The sequence below is a fragment of the Rhipicephalus sanguineus genome, chromosome 11, assembly GCF_013339695.2.
Source record: "Rhipicephalus sanguineus isolate Rsan-2018 chromosome 11, BIME_Rsan_1.4, whole genome shotgun sequence".
Taxonomy (NCBI): Eukaryota; Metazoa; Arthropoda; class Arachnida; order Ixodida; family Ixodidae; genus Rhipicephalus; species Rhipicephalus sanguineus.
In genome coordinates, this window is record NC_051186.1 from 84,345,937 (window position 1) to 84,363,076 (window position 17,140).

At 51.5% G+C, this 17,140-nt stretch overlaps 1 long non-coding RNA gene across 1 annotated transcript in view; it reads right to left on the bottom strand.

The window, feature by feature from the left end:
- Window positions 1-17,140, bottom strand: part of LOC119373395 (uncharacterized) — a 49,346-nt gene that overhangs the window by 16,222 nt on the left and 15,984 nt on the right. Inside the window, exons 2-3 of the long non-coding RNA XR_005179849.2 lie at window positions 11,874-12,007; window positions 11,717-11,808 (exon numbers count right to left, since the gene is read on the bottom strand). This is a non-coding gene — a long non-coding RNA (uncharacterized LOC119373395). The remainder of the gene's footprint in view (window positions 1-11,716; window positions 11,809-11,873; window positions 12,008-17,140) is intronic.

Sequence of the window (17,140 nt, forward strand, 5' to 3'; positions counted from 1 at the left end):
ACAAAATTTTAAAAATAACAGTCCTTGACAGCCACGTTCTTACTCCGCTCTGGGAGCTTAAATGCGAAGCATTTCTTAGCGAACCTTTGGCACATTCAGCGTTTCTCTCTACGTATCTATCTATCTAGTTGCCTACGTCTGGGTGCTCTCATGATCGCCTGCGTAACTTGGTGCAGACCAAAATCGGCATGGGAGGGTAAGAGGATTCGACGAATATGACTGTCGGATCATGACATGAATAACGGGGAAATGCTGTTGCGTACGTCGTCAAACCTTTTCCTCCAGACACATGCGGCAAATAATTGTTTACCACGGGCCGCGGTGTACGGGTATGCGCCACAGGTGATTGACAGTTTATATGTACCCAGGAATGGCGAGAACACACATTGGTAAATTAAATGCTAGGGCGTTAAGAAAAACCGACATCAGCACCGTTGACCCGTCGAATGGAAAGAATAAATACTATGATCACAACAGAATTCGAACCCAAGCATTCTGCGTGGCAATCAAATATTCTACCACAGAGGCACGCCAGGTCTATAGACTGGTTGGAAAAACAGCCTATGCAGGCGTAATGTTGGTGCAACGTCAATTGTGGTTGTGGTGCTGGCTATCTAATTTTGCTAAAAAGCAATACACACTACATATGTACTCCTACAATACAGGCGTCATATCAGATTAGCGTCTGTGGCTGCAGTGTTCGCTCCGCTTTTATAGCAGTGTAATAAACATTACATTTGTATTCCCATGATTCAGCAAGTACTGAAGCATTGCTCGACCCCGTAAGAATATATTAACAAAATTTACGTATCATATTCACATAATTGCACAATAAAATGCACTTAGTTTTTGTAATACTGACGTATGTAATACTGACGTATGTAATACTGACATGAGCGCTGACGTTACGTCACGTCATAAGTAACCCTTTAAACACCAGTGTTGTCGACATGCCTGGTAAGCCGACGATGTGCACACTAGAGGTGTGCACGGGCTCCGGGTAGCCTCGGGCGGGCCGACGTGTTTTCACCTCGGGCCCGGGCCGGGCTCGGGCTACTTCGAGTTTTATCGGGCCGGGCTCGGGCCCGGCGCAAAGCCCGACTCAAGCCCGAAATATAGAGAATGAGCGGGAATTGTTTTCCAGCACGCACACAGCGCCTTTTCCGCGACCGCCCTTTACCGCTTCTCCTTTCCATTCGCTACTTTAAACAAAAGGGGAGCAGGTAAAGCGCTGCCACTGTTTCACTCCGACAAACAGAGAAGTAACACCACCTGAGCTGGTGACGGCGCCACGCGACTGTTCGCGTTAGATTGAAGGCCAAATCCCATATGAGTGAAAATGCACGCGACAGCGACGAGCGAGCCGACGTAGATCGCCTTCGTGCAAGCTGACGCTTGCATGGGCATACCCCGTACACGTGACGGCTTTGGCGAGCGAACTCCATTGTTGCTGGCATGAGGCCGTCTACTTGTATTTTGTAATCTCTGTAATAGAGACTGTTCGTCGTTTGTCGTTTCATTATATTTGATATGCTCAATAAAATGCCAAATTACCGGAGAACGATGTTTTGTTTTCGCAACGAACCTTCAAAAAGCTGGGCCGGGCCGGGCCCGGGATTGTGTTTTCTTACGGCGGGCCGGGCCGGGCGGGCTCGCAGCCCTTTGCCGTCGGGCTCGGGCGGGCCTTCGACAAAGTCACCGGGCCCGGGCCGGGCTCGGGCTCGGAAATACGGCCCGTGCACAGCTCTAGTGCACACAGCAACTACACTTACACGCCAGGCCTGCGCGGAAAGCGCAGGACAGTCACAGCGAAAGCTGGAAGAGCGGCATTTTTAGAGCCCGTTATAAACTCTCTTGTGGCTACTAACACAATACACTAGCAACGTACCCACTACGCCACAAATCATAATTTTTGCGAAGTTGGGAAGCACCCACCACGACATTATTCGTCATTCTGCGGAGAAGCGAGGTACCATCTGTAAGGCATTATGTGTACTTTCTTGATGCGACGGCTGATGACGATGAATAATTATGGCTGAGCCTTTTGTAATTGGTTGGAAGCTTTATTTAATAAACCCACTAGTTACGTAATTCGCATTGTGTGACGCCCGCTCGTTATTTAACTCTCCTACCACGCTTTATGACATACGTTACAGTGAGAAAGAAGAGAGATAGAGAGGGAATTAACTTTATTGAGACCCTGAGGAAATGGATCGTGGGAGCCTCATTGGCTTCCTTGGCAACTAATACAAGTGCACTTGCGAGGGACACACTGCGCTATAAATTATAATTTTTGTTAAGTAGGGAAGCAGCCACTATGCAATTTTTCATCATTCTGCGGAGAACCGTGGTATCCGCTAAACACATGTAAAATATTATGTGCACTTTGTTGATGCTGTGGCTGATGACGACGAAGAGTTATGGCAGAACCCTTTGTAATGGGGCGGAAGCATTCAACAACCCACTTGTTGTGCAGTTCGCATTGTGTGACACCTGGTTACCGCATTCGCGGTGTGTGACGCTTGGTTGTTATTTTAATCTTCTACAACGCTACATTACATATGTTAATGTGGTTCCTTCCCGACATGAAGCCTGTATAGGGTCTTTTTGCAGAGCAGTTTGAAGCACCGGCATGGCTCTGAGGTAGGATACTGGGCTCCGATGCAGCAGAAGTCCCAGGTTCGAACCTCGTTCCATCCTGGAAATTTTTTCGTATTTTGTTTTTTTTTCTTGTTTCGGGCGATAGCGGTTACGGACACCGGCGGCGGCGGCGGCGGCGGACAACTACGGCGCCAAAAACGGCCCTTCTTGTGATCTCATAACAGCTTCCGCTGTAAAACACGTTGATCCATCTGGTAACGCTTGGCTCAAAGCCATAAAATACAGCACAGAAGTACTTGCTGACTGCTTCGCATGAAACAGATTCCCACAACGCGTGGGATCTGCCGAATTATTTCCGGTTGATTTCTTTTGAAGTGTGGTGAAGCCTGATTTTACAGCGAAAGCTGTTATCGGATCACAACGGCAGTGGGGTAGTGGTCCACCGCCGCCGTCGCCGGTGTCCGTAACTACCATCGCGCGAAGTATGAAAAAGAAATAAAGTATTGGTCCACCGGCGGCGGCGGCGGCAGCGGCGGCGGCGGCGGCGCCGCCGCCGCCGCCGCCGCCGGTGTCCGTAACCAGTATCGCTCAAAATAAGAAAAAAAACTAAATAAGAAAAAAATTCCAGGATGGAACGAGGTTCGAACCTGGGCCCTCTGCGTGGGAGCCCAGTATTCAACCTCTGAGCCATGCCGGTGCTTGAAACTGTTTTGAAAAAAGGTTCTATACAGGCTTCATGTCGGGAAGGAACCACATTAGCACATGCAATATAGAGCGGTAGAAGAGTAAACTAAGCAACAAACGTCGCACAACGCGAATTCTGTAACCAGGCGTCACACAGTGCGAATTGCGCAACGAGTAGGTTGTTGAATGCTTCGAACCCATTACGAAGGGCTCTGCCATAATTCTTCATCGTCATCAGGCAGAGCATGAACAAAGTGCGCATAATGCCTTCATGCGTTTAGCAGGTACCAACGCCCTCCGTAGAATGACGAAAAATGGCACAGTGCCTGCTGCCCTAATTCTCCAAAATTACAATGATTTATAGCGTAGTGGGTTCCTCGCAAGTGCACTTGTATTGGTTGCCAAGGAAGCCCATAAGCGCATGATCCACTTCCTCGGGGTCTCAGTAAAATTACAATGATTTATAGCGTAGTGGGTTCCTCGCAAGTGCACTTGTATTGGTTGCCAAGGAAGCCCATAAGAGCATGATTTATTTTCTCGGGGTCTCAGTAAAGTGCTTCGCCCCCCCCCCCCCGCCCCGTCTCTCTCCCACATCAACGTATGTTATACAGCATGACGAAAGGGGGAAATAGCGATCGGGAGTCACCCAATGCAAATTACATAAGTGGTGGGCCGTTTAAATATTCCAACCCATTACAAAGGGCTGAGCCATAATTCTTCATCGTCATCAGTCGTCGCGTCAACAAAGTGCACATAATGCCTTACAGACGTGTAGCTGGTGCCTCGCTTATCGGCAGAATGACGAATAATGGCTTAGTAGGTGCTTCCCAACTTCACAAAAATTGTGATTTATGGCGTAGTGGGTACCTTTCTACTGTACTTGTATTGTAGCCCCAAGAGAGCTTAACGGGCTCTAGAAACGCCGCTCTTCCAGCTTTCGCTGTGACTGTGCTGCGGTTTCAGCGCAGGCCTGGCGTTTTTTGCGTGGCAGTCGAGTATTCTTCCACAGAGCCACGCTAGTGACTAACTATCTTGCAAAAACATCCTTACAGGCGTCATGTCGGGCAAGGAATCCCGTTAACACGTGTAATATAGCGTGTTAGAAGAGAAAAATAACAACCAGGCGGCGCACAATGCTAATTGCGCAACGCGTGACCGCGTCGGTTCTTGCTTCAAGTCCTTTACAAAAAGCTCAGCCATAATTATTCATCGTCATTAGCCACAGGCAGCATCAACGCAGTTGACATAATGCCTTAGAGATGCGTAGGGGGTACGTCGTTTATCCGGAGAAAGAAGAATAATGGCATGGTGAATTCTTCTCTACTTCAGAAGAATTATGATTTGCGGCGTACTGGGTACCTTGCAAGTGTACTTGTATTAGTTTCCCCAAGAGAGTTTAGAACGGGCTCTAGAAAGGCCGCTCTTCCAGCTTTCGCTGTGACAGTGCAGCGCGCTCCGCGCAGGCCCGGCGTTTTATATGTACAGCTTGGCAATCTTCGAGAAATTGTAAATGTTGTAGCGAAGCGTTCCTACTGAGTAATGGGTCGTCCTCTCAAGTGCCTTCCAGTGGGTCGTTCTCTTCTCTGAGAGCACGCTCCTCGTGCAGAGAGTCGGCCCGCTTTGACTGTCGCTGCCGTGCGCCGTCGCTGAGTCCCCGTTAATAAACGTCTTGACAATTTGGTGGAGAGTGCTGTGCCCTTTAAACAACTACGGTCCGCATTCGATGCCCTTGGAGCTTCGATCCCGTACCGTGCCTGCTACCATGACTCAAGACGCCGCCCAGCAAACGCCTCCTCTTGCACCGACGCCATGTCCGGGTGTCCTCCGCATCCGCGACCCTCTTATCTTCACCGGCGCGGATGGCACCGACGTCGAGGACTGGCTCGCGATCTACGAGCGTGTGAGCGTCCCCAATAAATGGGACGAGACAGGCAAACTGAGCAACCTCGTTTTCTACCTCGCGGGTGTGGCAAGTCTATGGTATAACAACCACGCATCCGATTTCGCTACGTGGTCCGCTTTCAAGACCGCCATCATCGACGTGTTTGGCCGCCCTGCCGTTCGCAAGCTGCAAGCCGAACAGCGGTTACGTGAACGAGCCCAGCAGTCCGGCGAGTCTTTCACGAGCTACATTGAAGACGTGCTCGATTTGTGCAAGAAAGCCAACGCAACCATGTCTGAGGCCGACAAAATCCGGAACGTCATGAAAGGCATCGACGACGATGCCTTCACCATGCTACTCGCCAAAAACCCTCGCACTGTGGCAGAGGTCATCACGCTGTGCCAAAGCTACGAGGAGCTACGCCGGCAGCGGCTGATGACGCGTCGACCTCCATCACGCGACGCCGATCTCGCTGGCTTGTCGGCCGTGTCGGACCACTCCGTCTTAATCGCCGAAATCAAGTCATTCGTGCGGGAGGAAATTGCCCGCCAGTTCTCCTTACTGGCCTTCTCTCACCCGCAGGATGTTGTACAGTCGTCGACCACACTGCTGCCTCCCCTACGCCGGGCTATTGAGCAGGAAATCGCGGAGGTTATGCCGGAATACCACCAGCCCAGTCCGGCGTCTGCGCCGCTCAGTTACGCACAAGTTGCAGCCAGACCGCCCCCAGCGCTCCCTGTGGTGCCCCCGCTAACATACGCTGGAGCCGTCACCAGGCCTCAGGCCTTCGAAGCGAGTGTGCCGGCTGCGTACTCCGACATCGTCCATACGCCCCGACTGCAGCCAACCATGCAGTCGTCATATCAGCAGCCGCCCCGTCCCTCGCGTCCTGCCACGTGGATGGGACCTAACCCGGCAAACCGATGGCGCACTTTCGACAACCGCCCGATCTGCTTTGCGTGCGGTTGCGCCGGTCACGTAGCCCGCTATTGCAACCGCGTGCAGCCGCCTCGAGTTGGATCAGCTGTGACCAACCAGTCCAGCCGCCCGTATTATGACCCGCTGCCGCCTATGTCACCGACGTCACGCCCAGGTCCATCTACCCGTCGGTCACCGTCCCCACGACGCCGCTCACTGTCACCGATGCGGCCTCGTCCGGTCGCACGAGACCAGGAAAACTAGTCGTCGCAGTCCAAGAGGCAAGGGCTGCGACGCTATCGAACAGCCAAAGCCCTCAGCAAAGCCCATCAAACGTAGTAGACGTGTTTTTAGATGGTGTGCGCACATCGGCCCTTGTAGACACTGGAGCTGCCGTTTCCGTTATGGACGCTAAATTTAGCCGACTACTACGAAAAGTGACGACGCCACTTTCCGGGCTCTCCCTCCGTACAGCCAGCGCTCACAGTATTCACCCGACAGCGATGTGCACAGCCCGTGTCATGATTCAGGACGCTCTGTACGCCGTCGAATTCATCATAATTTCCTCATGCTCTCACGACGTCATCCTGGGATGGGATTTTCTCGCCCGTCACGCCGCCGTAATTCGTTGCGCACCAGCCGAAATAGAGCTCTCACCATTCTCAGATTTGACGCCGGCGGACAGTCCACCGGCTGCGACCAAGGTACTCGTCAAAGACGACACCACACTTCCTGCAAACTCGTCAACGGCTGTGTCAGTCTGCTGCACCGGTCTCGCCGACGCCGTTGCACTCCTCTCTCCATCTGACCGCGTCTTCACTAGGAAAGGCTTGTTGGTGCCATTTGCGACCGTGAAAGTCATTCAGGGCGACACCGACATTTTTGTTACGAACCCATCCCCGTACATTGTTAGGTTGGTGCGAGGGGAATGTCTCGGCAGAGCCGAAGCCCTCGAAGACGCACAAGTTATGGACGCACCGGGTGACACGCACTGCGCCAACTCCCATTCGCCCAGTGCTGTTTCCACATCTGATGCGTCACCCGCTGATTTATTTGGTTCCTCGATTGCTGAACACCTTACGTCGGTCGAGCGTTCCCAGCTTCTATGCCTTTTGGAAGAATTTCGTTCTTCGTTCGATGTAGCGCAAACTTCTCTCGGCCGCACGTCTGCTGTCACGCATCGCATCGACACTGGCGCCCAACCACCACTGCGGCAACGTCCATATCGCGTGTCGCCAACAGAGCGTCGTGTAATTACCGAGCAAGTCGAATACATGCTTCGCCGCGATGTTATTCGACCCTCAAACAGCCCGTGGGCGTCTCCTGTCGTTCTCGTTGCGAAGAAGGACGGCTCTGTGCGGTTCTGTGTGGACTACCGACGACTCAATAAGATCACCCGTAAGGACGTCTATCCCCTACCTCGAATAGACGATGCCATTGACAGCCTGCAAGGAGCAGAGTTCTTTTCATCGCTCGATTTGCGCTCAGGGTACTGGCAAGTCCCCATGGCTGATGACGCTCGACCGAAGACAGCGTTTGTCACACCCGACGGCTTGTACGAATTCAACGTCATGCCGTTTGGGCTGTGCAATGCGCCCGCGACCTTTGAGCGCATGATGGATACCGTTCTGCGCAACTTGAAATGGCACACATGCCTATGCTACCTCGACGACGTCGTCGTTTTCGCCCCGGACTTCTCAACACACCTTCAACGCCTGCGGCAGGTTTTGACGCGCTTGAGCGACGCCGGGCTACAACTGAATCTCAAGAAGTGCCGATTTGCAGCACGGCAGCTGACGATAATAGGATACGTGGTGTCCAAGGACGGCATCCTCCCAGATCCAGCCAAGCTTCGGGCCGTGACAGAGTTCCCCAAACCTACGTCCGTCAAAGAACTGCGCAGTTTCGTAGGACTATGCTCCTACTTTCGGCGCTTCATCCGAAACTTCGCGACTATCATATCACCGCTGACGAAGCTCCTTGGAAGTAACGGGCTCCTCAATTCGTGGTCGCCAGAATGCGACGACGCTTTCGCGAAGCTCCGTCGTTTGTTGACGTCTCCTCCCATTCTACGCCACTACGACCCTACGGCCCCTACAGAGGTACACACGGACGCCAGCGGTGTTGGCCTCGGTGCTGTCCTTGCGCAGCGCAAACCTGGGTTCCCAGAATATGTTGTCGCATATGCAAGTCGTACGCTTACTAAAGCCGAGAGCAACTACACCGTCACGGAGAAAGAATGCCTGGCAATCATTTGGGCCCTTACAAAGTTCCGACCTTATTTGTATGGTCGCCCATTTGATGTCGTCACCGACCATCATGCACTGTGCTGGTTGTCGTCATTGAAGGATCCCTCAGGCCGTCTTGCCCGTTGGGCACTTCGCCTGCAAGACTACGACATCCGCGTGCTGTACCGCAACGGACGTCAGCATGCTGACGCCGATGCCCTGCCGCGCTCTCCCTTGCCTGCCGACAATGCCCACAACTCAGCGTCTCACTTTGTCGTTTCTTCCATCGATATTCACACCATCGCTACCGAGCAGCGCAAGGATCAATGGATTGCCTCACTGATAGACTTACTGACTGATCCATCGGCCACACCATCCACTCGCTTGTTGCGTCGTCAAGCCCACCATTTCGCCGTTCGCGACGACCTGCTCCACCGACGCAATTAGAACGGCGACGGCCGCCAGTGGCTACTAGTAATACCCCGCAGTCTGCGTTATGACATATGCGAGTCGTTCCACTCTGATCCGCAGTGTGCACACCCTGGGGTATCGAAAACCTACCACCGCATTCGCCAACGTTACTTTTGGCGAGGGATGTACCGCTACGTGGAGAAGTTCGTTCGCTCCTGCATCCATTGTCAGCGCCGCAAAACTGCAACGCACCTGTCGCCAGCAGGTCTGCAACCTCTACCTTGCCCTGACCGACCATTTGGGCGCGTTGGCATCGATTTATATGGGCCACTTCCCCTGACGTCCGCTGGTAACCGCTGGGTCATCGTCGCTGTAGACCACCTCACGCGATACACTGAAACTGCTGCCCTCCCTGCAGCTACAGCGAGCGATGTGGCCTCCTTCCTGCTCCACCGATTCATGCTGCGTCACGGTCCACCCCAGGAGCTGCTCAGTGATCGAGGCCGTGTCTTCTTGTCGGAAGTCGTCGAAGCCATTCTCAAAGAGTGCAACGTTGTTCACCGCAAAACTACTGCTTACCACCCGCAGACGAATGGCCTCACCGAACGCTTCAACCGCACGCTAGGCGACATGCTCTCGATGTACGTCGCCGCCGACCACACGAATTGGGATGTCATCCTGCCCTTCGTCACGTACGCCTACAATACCGCTCCTCAGAGCACTACTGGTTTCTCACCATTTTTCTTATTGTATGGCAGGCACCCGTCGCACACCATTGACACAATCCTTCCCTACAAGCCGGATCGATCTGAATGTGCGCCTATTTCTGCCACAGCCAGACTTGCTGAGGAGTGTCGCGAGCTCTCCAAGACCTTTACTACGCATAGCCAAGAGCGGCAGAAAAGCCTTCGCGGTGACACCACCAGTTCTGCGTCCACGTTCCTTCCTGGAGCGCTCGTATGGCTCTCGGTTCCTACCACTGCATCTGGCCTCTCTTCCAAACTACTGCCCAAATACGAAGGCCCCTACCGTGTCGTCGAACGCACATCCCCGGTGAACTACCTCATCGAACCCATCGACCCATCCTCGGACATGCGCCGTCGAGGGCGCGACATTGTCAACGTGGCGCGCTTGAAGCCCTACCATGACCCGCTCGTAGTGACAAGTTGCTAGGTCGCCAGGCGGCCCCCTTTTCGTAGCCGGGGTAATTGTAGCGAAGCGTTCCTACTGAGTAATGGGTCGTCCTCTCAAGTGCCTTCCAGTGGGTCGTTCTCTTCTCTGAGAGCACGCTCCTCGTGCAGAGAGTCGGCCCGCTTTGACTGTCGCTGCCGTGCGCCGTCGCTGAGTCCCCTTTAATAAACGTCTTGACAATGTGGTTATCAAGTGGATCGCAGTCCAACAAATGAGACATCCGCAACACTCGCTTGTCACCAAAGGAGTGGAGAAATTTGCCATCTGTGGTACTTCCACGCGGCTCAAGCGACGACCCACACGTTTTCTGTCTGGAGCAATATGGCGGTCGTCGGCGTCAGCGGCGGCGCGCCGCCTCCACTCCAGAATATGTCTTTAACCTGCTTGAGCAAAAGCACCTTTGGCAACGCGTACTCCTTATCTGACCGCCTATAACACAAGAACAATCGAACGCTATACACGACACTCGTTCTGAAGCGGTTATTGACGCATTTCAGACAGACGAGTCTCGGTTTCATTGTCCCACTTGTGTTCAGACGATGTTTAGAGAACGTATCCCAAGCTTTTCCAGTACTAATGGGTATGTAGCTTCTGTAAGCCAGAAGATTTACCAAAGCTTCATGACGTGAACGCGCAACATGAGACACTGCGGTTTCCACATATGTAGATCCCCATGTTGCTGTACAGCGGTCGCGGCAACTTCGGCATCAGGAAACCTGTTGTGATTGTGCCCATCGACGTTGCCACAACCGTCGAACTGTTCCCGCGAGATGTCAAAATAGTTCACATTAAAGGCAGAATAATATGCAAGAGTGTGTGATTTCGTGGGATGTTGAAAAGGGATGAGTTGCTTTCCCAGCTCACGTGTCTGGAGATGTGTACATTGTGATTGTGCCGCCATTACAGCATTCGGATCAGTCGAGAGAAGACGGGCAAGGTGTGCGACAACCTGGCTGACCTGAGCGACGTCAATGCCAAGAACGCGCAATGAAATGAAATTGTACTGTCGACAAGTAAACGAGCGTTCTGTCATGAGAACGAGGTCAATGTGTGCCCCAAAAGCAGGCGAAGCGAAGAAAAAGGCGAAAAGAATGGGGCCCTAAAGGCCTGTACAGACGTGCGCGTTGCAGCGCGTCAGCGCGTGACCTTTTGGCACGGCGTCGCGCCCTCTCCCTTTGGGGAAAGAGGGCGCGCGGCTACGCGAACCTGCGCGCCCTCTCTCTCCTTAGAGGGCGTGACGCCGCGTCAAAAAGTCACGCGCTGACGCGCTGCAACGCGTACGTGTGTTCACGCCTTAAGACTATAGCGCATTGGTTTCTGCAAGGCGAATCTTTAAGAGTCTGATGGCACAATTGCACAGGGGCGTAGCCACGTTAAGGCACACCGGGCCCGTGCCCCCCCCCCCCCCGAAATTTTTTCTTTTGCCATAGCATACAGAGCAGAAAATGACACTCGACCACATCTGCCTGCTCGTCCCCACTACAGACCAAAGAGGTGCCCCCCCCCCCAAAAAAAAAAAAAAAATTTCTCTGCCTACGCCCCTGCAATTGCGCATCCTTATGCTAGATGCCTTACCTTATACATTACGGAATTGCGGGGTGTCTACTTCGATTTCAAAATATTTATTGCGGCTGTGAGAACGTATGCGCATTCCGCGTGCTATCTTGTAAGGATGCACGCATTTTGTTCTTGATGTAACAGTAACGCTTATACGTCCTTTGCAGGTCTAACCTGAAGTCGTTGCGTAAAAGCTGCCGTAATTACAACATTAACACAAAAATTATAGCTTCAGGTAACTTACCCACAGGGCTTATATACATCACTTCGTAGGATTGGTTATATTTTGGAAGCCAATAGCCAAATGTTCCTTGGAGAAACTTATGTGTCCAGTTCCTGATTCGAGCAGAAGCCGTCAATATTAGCCATAATATTGATCCTGAACTATACAGAAAACATACCCGGTCTTTTTTCTGTAATGCGATCTTTCAAAGATGATGCTCGTTGCATTAAGGTGCGTCTTCTGGTCTACTTTGCACCTTAAACTTGGTTTTGTGCTATGATATGTCCAGATAAGCTCACTCGTGTTAACAAACTGCAAGTTCGATAAAAAGAAAAGAAAGTTGAAAAAGCGGCATCATCACAAACGTCAGTTTCTTTATTGCATTAAGAAGCATACTTAGACTTTCTGTCAAAAATTTTAATCATCATCATCATCTGCTGTACAGCAGGTATTATTGAAACATGCAGCTAGTCTCTTTAAGGACTGCAATGCATGAATGCGCGTTAGGCTTGACTACACTTTGCAAACAGGCTGCATATTTATTATCGCACTTCATTGTACAAGTGTAACATGGTTCTAAAGAGGAATTGGAGCGCCTCGGCCTGCATTCATAAAATATTCGCTACCTATATATCATAAGCAATTATAAACGGACAATATTTACCGAAACCTGGTCTTATGTGATTTAGCATTTTTAGCAATACTCTAAGTACACATTGGTCTTGAGTCTTTTTAACAGGAAAGTGTTTTATGCCGCTGTTCAAGAATCGACGCGTGACCTTTCCGTCTCTGAACTTACGCAAATAAATGGGCTTGTTGGTGCCTCAGAAAAAAAAATGTGTTACCCGACCTGGGAGTCAAACCTTCAGACACCACAAATTTTGTGCACAGACATCTGAAGTGCCGACCACTTAGCCGCGTACGCAATCAAGTATCTTTTGCGCGAACGCGTCACATATGCTTTGCACTTCGGCAAGGATCGTATTGTCATCTAGGAAGGCTGCAGCGAAGCACCACGTCGAAGCGCTGCGTCAGTGTTCCGAATCGGTGCGGCGAGGAGCGGAGCAGTCGCGCCGTCAGCTGCCATACGCACTTAGCTGCCATGCGACTACAAAGTGGGAGCGAAATGCTTAGCGGAAATGTGGCAGTGGGTGTCATCCACTCCGAAGTCTGTCATGCCGGTCCAAAAGCAATACACACTGTGCAAATTTTATTTGATAGCGTCAAAAACAGCTGGAATTACTTGTACAGACTAGCGTTTAACTATCTGTGTTATGAGCGATTCATAAGAAAAAGAAACAGACATTCTCTTTTTTTCGCAGAAATTACAAGTAGTCATATATTACCAATGGGTGTTGGCTGTAACACTCTGCAGCCCATCAGAAAGTTGCCTCTTCACCACATAACTTAAGGTTACACGCTTACGCCACCAATTGAAAAAGCAGTGTTTGATTTTCTAGCCGATGGCGAACTGACGGCGCCAGATGCTGCCGCTAAAGTTGGAAACATAATTTCATCCCTTACGTGAAGGCTGCTCTTCGGTACATGGTTCTTGGGCACAACCGCAGGTCACGTGCTGACTGGCCAGCGTGTGCCCTTCTTGTTCTATTTCTACGCCATTCACAATGACACTGGCGTCGGCAGGTGGGCAGTCCCAAGTGTCAAACAAGGATCCCTCACGCACGACCAGTTCACTTACGCAGGACTACTCACATCTGCCCACGATTACCTATCGAAAGTTTACCTACCGAAAGTTTTCCGTGGTTGACGCCTACCACGGAAGGGGGAAGGCAAAGCGTCCTGCAGACATTCCCTGTATGGACATCGCCCATATGGGAATATGAGTAGGCCAGCCGCAGGTGGCAAGAGAGGCGACTGATTTCCCTCGAAGGATTCCATTTTATCAGCGAACCTGTTTAAGCTAGCCGTAAATTCTGTCTGCGGCCTGTCAGAAAACTATCATCATGAACGGGTATATGCTACAAAATTTGGGCAGATGCCACTACTCATCGCTACGGCGTGGCCTGTTATAATCCTGAGAATGGGTACAGCGAGAGGGAACAAAAGAAAAAAAGAAAGAGAGAAACAAACAGAGACGGAAAGAAAAAAAAAATCACGCCATATTCACGGAATGAATGATGATGAGTGGGGCGAAGCTCGAGAGGGGAGATCATCGGTAAAACCGTAACTCTCCCGTGTAAGTTCGCCCATTACATCATTAAGAAAGACGTAAGACTCGCAAGTGCACTTCATAGAACTCGCAACTCGTAAGACTCGCAAGTGCACTTCATAGAACTAGGTGGTCACGTACCACGAAAGACATGCATGTACAGAACCACGGCTTTAGGAAGTATAGCGTAGTGGGTTCGTCGCAAGTGCACTTAAAATTGATGATTTATAGCGTAGTGGGATCCGCGCAAGTGCACTTCGCCCCTAAAATTATGATTTATAGCGTAGTTGGTTCCTCGCAAGTGCACTTCATAGAACTAGCGGTCACGTACCACGAAAGACATGCATGTACAGACCCACGGCGTTAGGAGCTTCGCCCCTAATATAAAGAAAGAGAAAAATTCTTGCAGAAAAAATTCACGAGGCATAGTATAGTGTAGCAAGGGAGTGAGAAAGGGAAGTGAGCGTGTGGAGGAGAGATGTGATGGTGAGGAAGAGAACATCCCACTACTCACCACTGGCTTCGTTGTGGAGTTTGTACATCCGTGTCGTGACTAACCTAGCTAAAGCCTAGCAACAACCTAGAAGCAACCACATTAGACTTCAGAATAATCCAGTTTCATTGTGTCAAGCCTTGCGCGACTTAGTGCAAGCTTCGCCGATTTTTATGGACAGTATAGTTACGGAAGCAAGCTGGTGCAAAAGCGAAGCGCACCTGTATATTTCTCCAGAGAAGCAATTAAACCATATGCGAGAGCATTTAGAATAGCGGACCCCTTCACCCTCTGAATTTGCAAGAACAGCTTTGAACTGATGGTGCCAAGCCTGAAGGAAGAGTGCGTCTGTGTAGCCTTCCTCCTTTCTCTTTTGCTATCATTTTCTAACTTTTTGCCAGTCCACGTGACAGTCTGTTAGGCAGGTTTAGTGGGTTGCGGTTTCTTTCAATTGAGGCAGGGCCTATGACCGGGAAAGGAAGGAGCCATTTTTGTAGTGCACACACAACAAAAATAACTATCACTCGCGAAAAAGAGAAAGGAAAAAAAATACAAGCAACTGTAACACAAAGAGTCAAGCTCAGAATATGTTTACGCTATAGCGACCGATGCACCGACCAAAGACGGTTCCGCGGACCGTTCAATGAAAGGATGACAGTCACCGGTTATAGCGACGCTTGAGTGGACGTGAGCGGTGGTCTCGTTGTTGGTAGGCGCTTGCGTTGGCGGCGACGGCCCTCGTAGAGCGGACGAGGAGTCGAGTCGTCGCAGAGGTTGTAGAAGGTAGCACCCTCAGGCGCAGCATGCAGACGACCTCCCTGCCCACGTACGCAACATGGAGGTTGGCGGTAGGCACTCGGACTCATCCCGTTTCAGGCAACCGGCAGCAGGAACCCGCTCTCCCAACCGGGACGGCGCAGTCTGCTTCACACGAATCGGGACCAGCTGGCCGGACAGCGGGAACGCCTCGTACCCACGAACGCCCATTTCCGAGGACGTCTGGAGACCCTTCGATGCTGTCGGGCCCTTCGTGCTCGGCTCCGTAAGCCGACAGCACGGACCCTGACACCAGCGCTGTGTCCCTCTGGCTTCCCCAGGTCCGACTGCTCGCATTCGAGCCCGTCGTCGTCTTCTCCCGTCTGCCGTGCCACCATTTGATTGGTTCCCGTTCGCTCACACGTGCCATTCCCCGCCGACGTCGTCCTTTTCTACGTGCCGCACGTGTCTGTTGTGTGATGTGTCTCTATCAGTTGCTAGTTTGCGCATGTTCGTCTCCCATCTTCTCTCGTCTTGGTATTTGCGCTATTCTACCGTAAGAATGAACCAACTCGCCCAACAAGTCACCTTACTGAAGTTCATCACTAGTTCTCTGGTCTCTTTTCAGTGTTTTAACCTCTCGTTAACTAATCCGGCTGTTCTTGTGGCCATCTATGCGGTGTGTGTATGCCGTGCTAGGACGGCTTTGTGGCATGTCCGCTACCAAGAGTTCCCGCCCGATGTAGCATCGCTTGTGGATGGCTTCAACCGTCACCGTCCCACTCAAGGCGGATTTGCAGGATTCTGTCGTCGGAATGGTGGCGACAGGCACGGATGTACGACGATTGTCTTCGGTCCGTGTGTGGCTGGTCCGGAAGTGGTAGGCCTCCACTGTTATACAGGGAATGGACCAGAACAAGGTATCGTGTGACTGAGTACCTGTGGAATGTTCTGCACCCCTCCTTGCCACGGAAGAATAAGAAGGTGGCTAGTCAGCAAAAAGTTGTCGTGTTGGGAGACGCCGTTTTGGAGGATGAGGAAGTTAGGAAGACCATGAAACTGGGGCCTAAGTTTTGTTTCGAGCCCCGCCTGAAAGCAGCTGAGGCCTTGGCGATGGGAAGAGTGGTGGCGGATCGGGTACCGGAGGCGGAAAAGGCTCGTTGCATAGCTGAGTGTGCCGGTGTCATATCGACTGCGAGCCACAGACCGCAATTGCCTTTCCGTGGGTTCATGACAAACACGCGCGTCCTGGTCGACTATTTCGTCGAGAGAAAGATTAGGCCTCTGGTGGCAGATAAAGAGGGGACCTTCGCTCTCCTGCCGGAGGGGCTATTCCAGGCGAAGGCCGAGGAAGCGGTGAAAAAGCACCTAAAGGCCTTTGAAGGTAGGCCTGCGGACATTAAGAAGAAAGCGGTAGGCCTGTTGCAAGAGATGAATCTCGATAGCCTGTGCTCTGCGGTGAAGAAAGTGAAAGAAAATGTGTTAGAAATGTTTTTACCGTGAAGACACATAAGGCGGAGAACCCTTTTCGCCTTATTGTGTCCGAGCGCGGGACTTGGCAGCGCGAGTGTTCAGGGTTTCTGCAGAAGCACCTATCCTCTCTCTGTGTGGTTGACCCATGCCGGGTGAAGAATTCAGAGGAAGTGACTCAGTTTCTGATGGAAGGATCCGCGAAAGTGCTGTCAGGGTTCAGTGTGGATGTGGAGGATCTCTTCTATTCGTTGCCACATGACAGACTTCTGGTGTGCGTCAGGAACTGCATTCAAGAAGATAATGACGAACAAAAGTTTCAAGATAGGTGCGGCGTATCGACGAGTTCCTTCCTTGAGCTCCTATCTGTATACTTAAGATCGACTGCTATTGGTTGGAAGGGGTGCTACTACACTCAAAAGTCGGGGATTTGCATTGGGTCGAGTGTGGCGCCAGTTTTGAGTGAAATTTTTCTGAGGGTGGTTGACCGTGGCCTAGGGACCGCGTTGGAATCCGTTGTGGTAAAGACATTTAGATACGTGGACGATTACATGGT